Source organism: Macrobrachium nipponense, chromosome 14, assembly GCF_015104395.2.
Source record: "Macrobrachium nipponense isolate FS-2020 chromosome 14, ASM1510439v2, whole genome shotgun sequence".
NCBI lineage: Eukaryota > Metazoa > Arthropoda > Malacostraca > Decapoda > Palaemonidae > Macrobrachium > Macrobrachium nipponense.
The window spans coordinates 73390485-73397984 of NC_087207.1; positions in this window are offsets into that span (position 1 = coordinate 73390485).

A 7500-nucleotide genomic window follows, 5' to 3' on the forward strand; every position below is an offset into this window, starting at 1 on the left:
AACTGATCAACGCAATATCGACTGAATTTTTTTAAAACGGATAAAACGAAATTTCTGAAACTGATTTACGCAATATCGACTGAATTTTTCTAAACTGATAAAAAAAAAATTTTGAAACTGATTAACGCAATATCGACTGGATTTTTTTTAAACGGATAAAACGAAATTTCTGAAACTGATCAACGCAATATCGACTGATTTTTTTTTAAAACGGATAAAACGAAATTTCTGAAACTGATTAACGCAATATCGACTGAATTTTTTTAAAACGGATAAAACGAAATTTCTGAAACTGATTAACGCAATATCGACGGAATATTTTTAGACTGATAAAACGAAATTTCTGAAACAGATTAACGCAATATCGACGGAATATTTTGAAACTGATAAAACGAAATTTCTGAAACAGATCAACGCATGATCGACTGAATTTTTATAATTGATAAAACGAAATTTCTGAAACTGATTCACGCGAGATCGACTGAATTTTTCTAAACCGATAAAACGAAATTTATGAAAATGATGAAATATACAGAATAACATAGAAGGAATTTATCATTATTAGTATTTTTTCTTTGAGGGGTGGGCGGCATTTGTTTTCTGCCAGTGTCCACGGTGATTGATTGATCGGTGTGAAGCTTAAATAAATTTACGTTGAAATATTTGCTTATAATTTTTCCTTTGTTTTGTTCAATTTTATTCTGGTTCAAGATATACAACCCATGTTTAGGTGTTTGCTTGATTTATTATTCTGCTCCTCTCCAATATAAATTCTATAGAGTTAAACAACATGAAAACAATCTCCTTATAACGGTCGCTTTAATGGACAGGGAGGAAGCTCATTTTCTCATCATAGAAAGTCCTCGAGTCTAACTTGCCTCGTTTATTGATATAGTTTGAGCTAAAGAGACAACTTAACGAAATACATTTTTTTATAGATATTCATATACGCTTTCCAAACATCAATCCATTACATACGATGGTTTTATTAAAATACTGATGTAATGACGATATGAAGAGCAAAGTTATAAGATCATTATTTTTAGGGGAAAAATACTAACCTGTGTGAAAACTACTTTACAAAATAGATTCCAAAGAAATCGAGAGAGCACGGTGATGACCCTACTCATCTCGGTAATCCGAAATTAACAAGTTGAATATGGACCGAAGTATCTTCGGCGCAATCAAGTGTTCTGTACAGCGCAAAATGCTGTAAGAAACTCCCAGCCACGCCTATGATACTTTCAGCGACTGCCCGGTGGTGGCTTGTGTTGTTGGCCCTTATAGCGGTGGCAGACGCACGATCAGGGCTAAATCTAACTTAAAATAAAATATAAATGACAGAGGCTAGAGGGCTGCAATTTGGTATGTTTGATGATTGGAAGGTGGATGATCAACATGCCGATTTGCAGCCTTCTAGCCTCAGTATTTTTTTAAGATCTGAGAGCTGAGAGAAAAAGTGCGGACGGACAGACAAATTGCCATCTCGATAGTTTTGTTTTACAGAAAACAAAAGGGAATTTCTCAAAGCTGGCTGATAGAGTTCAGGGGACGAAGCCTTCGTTTCGAACAAAGAGAAAAAGTAAGGCCTTTCACAGACAATAAGAAAAACTCTTTAGCCAAAAAAAGCATACCAAGCCATTTCCCTATAATGTGGAAATGAGAGAGTTCACATATATCTAAAGAACAAACCTAAGGAGAATCTAATTGATTTAAATGATAATGAAATGAAAAAATACATATTTATATAAGTAAATTTACATATTATTTATATGAGTAAATTTCTTTATTTCTTCCTGTTTTCTTATCAGGCCGGTAGAGTCTTCTAAATAACTAAATGGTTTTATATAACAGCTTCTCAATATGTAATAGTCTTTCTTAAATACAAATGGATGATCAATATATGAATGATCTGTGTACAGGTAACGCCAGACTAAGTCAAGGTAAATATAGCATTCAGTTCAAAAGACAAACTCAAAGGAAGTTGTTATTCTGAAGTCAACTGTTTTACAATTTAACCGCCCTTAGTCTAAATAGCCATTTTTGGTTACACACTTTATTTTGAATCTACCTTATGTTTATAGGACAAGTAAGACCGATCTACGAAATCCAAGCGATATATGCGACTGAAAAAACAATGTTTATATATATATATATATATATATATATATATATATATATATATATTAATATAGGAATATATGTATATATTACACACACATATATATATATGTATTGTATATAGTATATATATATATATATATATATATATATATATATATATATATACTTATGTATATATATATATATATATATATATATATATATATATATATATATATATATATACTATATATATATATATATGAGGCGTTGGGAAATACGCGAAAGGAACGCAGCTCTAAAATCTAAACCATGAACATGGAGTTTGTGCTAACCACCTCCCTTTAACTACAATTCCATTTAAATCCCCAAAAATAAAAAAGGTGGGGGGAAAAACATTTTACGACAGCTCAAGAGTCCAGCATCCGAGAGGCTCTATACATGAAAGTGTTCAGATTAAGTTCAAAGTAAGAGATACTGGCGTGGAGTGGAATGCTGGTCATTAATTCGCCTGGAAATGACTGGAAATGCCTGTCCAGCGTCCCTGCTGCTTCTAGTTTTAATAAACATCATAAGGGTAATGGCAGTGGGCTGCAGAACCTCTCTCTCTCTCTCTCTCTCTCTCTCTCTCTCTCTCTCTCTCTTTGTGCGTGCGTGGGTAACTTTGTAGTCGCTACCGGGAGAATTTTAAGATGACGATTATAAGCAAGATATGAAACCAAAAGGAAAACTCAGCCATGCCTCAAAGGTGTGACGCAGAAATACCAACCAGGAAATGTCAAAGGGAAGAGATGACATTATTTCATCTGAATACGAGGAAGATAAAACAGAATTGCTGCTGAATTTTGTGTAGTACAAAAAAATAAAATTAATATAACTTGTATTAAAAACTGGTTTTCGTTTGCAAGTTTGTCTTCACCAACGGAAATACGGTATTGGATATACTTCAAAGTAGCTATACTTACTCTTGGTAGATCGACTATTACTAATATTTATACTTCAAGGCTGATAGTTTTAAGTTAGATATCCTCCAGTACACTTTTGTAAGTATGTTTCACCGAATTGCTCCATGGACTAAAATACGTGGCTCCGAATAAAATCCAACTGAGACCGAAATCATAGCACTGAATCCCATAAATCCAAATTGGCGAGAGAAACAGATTCTCTAAATCCTCAAACAGAAACCCAGTTAAGAGCAAATGATCCACAAAATCTCCCAAATAAACACAATAGGAAAACAAATGATGCATTAAATCCCTTAAAATGTAAACCAGACGATGGCAAATGAACACTAAAACCTCCAATTACAAAGAGGGAGAAAGCAAATGGCACATTAAATTCCATCAAAGAAAAACCAGACGTGATCAAATGATTCATTAAATTCTTTCAGTGCTGGATCCGGGATGGAGCTACAACATTGCCAGACTCATAGACCTACACGAAAGACTGACCCGCACATATTTCCAGACATGAAGCATTTTCGTTTCGTCCAGTTTAATTTGGCTTACGACATCTTTAAAACCTCATACAAAATCTAACATTTTCCCTTGAATTATCACTTCCCGAGAATAAATTTCTTTATATATAAAATTTCATACAATATTCTTTTTATTGAGTATACCTCATAATATCATAAAGCATTCATTTTACTGATTAGCTATAGAAGATTCACATCAACCATGCATTTAATGTCTAGGCCAGTCCCTTACGACGCTCCTGATTGGCTGATAAGCCAGTCACATGGCTGGAAACTCTCAGTCTCTCTCGAGAGTTCCCATGGGAAGGATCTATGTTCCACTTCCCCTAAGGGATACGTCTTTCGGGAGATGTGGAAAATACATCCTACCTATGTGAACTCTCGAGGGGTACAGAATTTCCAGTCCTGTGATTAGCTTATCAACAGCCAATCAGGAGCGTCGTAAGGGACTGGCCTAGACATCAAATACACGGCTGATGTGAATCTACTATAGCTACCTTTACATTCGCGGTGATCACTAACAACGCTTTCCCCGTCCGCCAATCACAGCTTTACAGATTTACACTTTTGTTAGCATTTTTCCTCTGAATAATTTCTGCGTTACTTACAGACTATTTCATGATCAGAATGTGTTTCTGCTTCGCTTAACATCGACCTCATAATCCTTAAATTAACCCAGACAAGTCTCCACTATTAAACAAGCCCTTTTACTTTCCATTTCTTTACTACTTTCTCCAGAACAACCCATATCCACAATTACCTCGCCTTTCACTCCAGTTGCGCTAGGAGTCATTATACCTGGGTTTAGTATTCTAGCACATTTGGTACCTTGCAAGCTCATTAGCACTATATTAATGGACTTCAGCTTTCATTCTTGTCATGAGTCTTTCAATAATAATTAAGTTACGAAGCTTCGCGAGAACCTAACTTACTCTCTTGTCGATTTATGAGCTTTGACAGAAAGTCTCTGTCTCTCCCTCTCTCTCTCTATCTCTGCTTAAATATATACATACATACACACATGTATAAGATATAATATATATATATATATATATATATATATATATATATATATATATATTATGTGTGTGTGTGTGTGTATATACATACACACACACACACACACACACATATATATATATATATATATATATATATATATGTACGTATATATACATACATACATATATATATACACATATATGTATACCAATACTGTATCAGATACAAAATAGAGCATGAGGTGAACAAAATTAGACCACCTCATGCCAGCAGGCTTAACCTTTCTGCCAATATCCCTACACAAAAATAGAAGAAAAAAAAAAACCCTAATTAAACAGCGCAATTCATTAAAGTTTGAGTGCCCTATACTGAGCATCTCCTTTTATCATAAAAACCTGTTGTCCACAGAACTTTCCCCCTTTCCTAACGTTAGACAAGAGTCGCCTTTTTTAATGAGGCCCGCCTTTTAATCAAACCACGCTCCCCCCACCCCCGACCCTCACCCCACCCCATTCCAAAAATGGCCCAAACGCCCACCATCCCCCAGCGCCCCCTCTCCCAAAGTAGAAATTTTATCTTCGTCGTATTACTTCCCAGATCATTTTCATCCATTGATCCTTTTCTGCTTGTGCTTTATCGAACGATCAGCATCCTTCCAATTCCTGACTTATCATTTCTGTTTATTTTCGTCATCTCGTTCTCGCTGCCCCTGGAAGGTCTATTTAGCGCCGGCAGTCCTCCTCTTCCCTGAAGATTAAGTAGGTGTATTTGTCGGAAGCCTAGCAGCAGCAGCAGCTTCAAGAGAGAGAGAGAGAGAGAGAGAGAGAGAGAGAGAGAGAGAGAGAGAGAGAGAGATTCAATGGACCATCGATGAAGACAGCAAAAATCCAGCGATCGCCGCCGCTGGAAAAGGAAACGGAGAGAGAGAGCTCTCTTCCAGTTTCTATCAGCCGGGAGCAATGGAAAGATCAGGGTCAATTTGTTCCAGACATAGGAGCTTTGGCCTAATCCTCAGGCGTCTCTCGCTATCAGCGCCACTTCCAGATGTGGAGGGACCTTGGGCTGAGGGGGTGGGGGGGGGGGGGGGGGGGGGGGGGTGGGGGGGGGGGGTGGGGGGGGGGGGGGGGTTGTTATTTGATAGGAGTGTCGAGGGAAGTGCAAAAGGATGGGAATTTAGGGCTCACGTCCCTAATTTAAGGAGACTGCAGGCTTTGGGTGTGATGACGGATGGAGGGGTAATTACTGCATATGAGGGGAGCCAGAATCCTAATCATAGTGCCCCCTCCCCCCCTGCGGACGGATAACATTAACGGTTCAATATCACGCGCGTTCTCGCCCGTGCATAACAAAGGCTCTGCTCGTAAACTTAGCGGGAGAAATGCCTTGAATATACATCGTTTCATTGTGATACCACAACGTAAATGGTGTTAAATGCCATGTTACAAAACATATATTTATTTTTATTTTGGCGTCGAACATGGAGTCAAAAGGAAACAATCATTTATCAACGAAAAAAAGGTTATAATCTCTTGTTATTTTTAAAACAATTTTTATTTACTTATTCTTTTATTTTTTGGACGCATAATATGCTGACGCTAGGGATGGTAAATATAAAAAAATAACACTAAAATCTCTTGCCTTAATGATATCTAAATACCTTTATAATTATGACTGATGCTACGTACCGTCAGACTAGACATTATTGAATAATTCATGGTAAGCTATCTCTACTACGTTTGAAATCACTTACTTGGGGTCATTTATAGAAAAAAAAACATAATTTTCCTTATTTTTTTTTTAAAAATAACTAACCAGGAGATTGGGTAGCTAGTGAAGGGAAATACTGAGCTTTATCAAAGGTTTCTCTATATACATAGATCTCTATTTCAAAAAGAAGAAATAGACGATCAAATGAAACTGGAGCATAACGAAATAAATGTAAAAAGTGGAAGAAAGTTTGATTATAATTCATAGTCATCCTCTATGGTGACTGTGAGTGGATCGTGTAATATTATTCAGAGCACCAAAATTCCTAAAAAATCAGTTACTTATTTTCGATCACTTATGAAGCAACAATACGTATGCTGCAATTCGTGTGTAATGTAGCCAACCATGAATTTAAAAGAATAATATAAATAAAAGGAAAAAAAGAATAAACACAAACGTTAAGAAGATTATTTCGTTGGCATATCAAATATTGTAAACTTTGAAAAAAGTGGACATGTAATTATGAAACTATGAACTCAATTAGCATTTTAGCTCATCAAGAAAAAGCTTAACCTTTTTAACATGCAATTACTCTGGCATTATGTTTGAGTAAACATTTAGAAATTATAGTATACACTACCGTGTTAAACAGTGTTTGAATATACTGATCATATAACTATTAGTCATAAAAATACTAGACAGGACCTCAAGCCTTAGTAGTTAAAAACCTATAATGCAAGTCCTTGTAATAACGTTTCAATATAAACTTGAAGAAAACACTATAAGCAAGCCTGTATCTCGGGTCACTTATATATTTTCGGTAAATTTAGACGAGGAAACACACTGAATGATTATTTTCTAAAATTATGACAGTAAATCCCCAAATTCCAAACACAGCAAAGCAACAAGGAAGTGGTTCCAATTATGAGCTGTAGACGGCCAATATCAACATAGTTGTATCATAAACAGATCACTTACGAGTAAAATTGTAGCTGAACATAGCTGACTATTCATTGCATACTTCTTTCTCCAATAAGAAAGTACTAGCTTAATATCTGCTTACAGTCAAATCACGTAAAGGAAGAGTGAGGGTCTCACAAAACTGGAAACTTTGAAATGCTTTGAAGATTATGTGCTACTGTTTAAACGTCAACGAAAAAGATTCTAATTTAAAAAAAAATTTAAATAATGGAAAACTTAACTAACAGTCT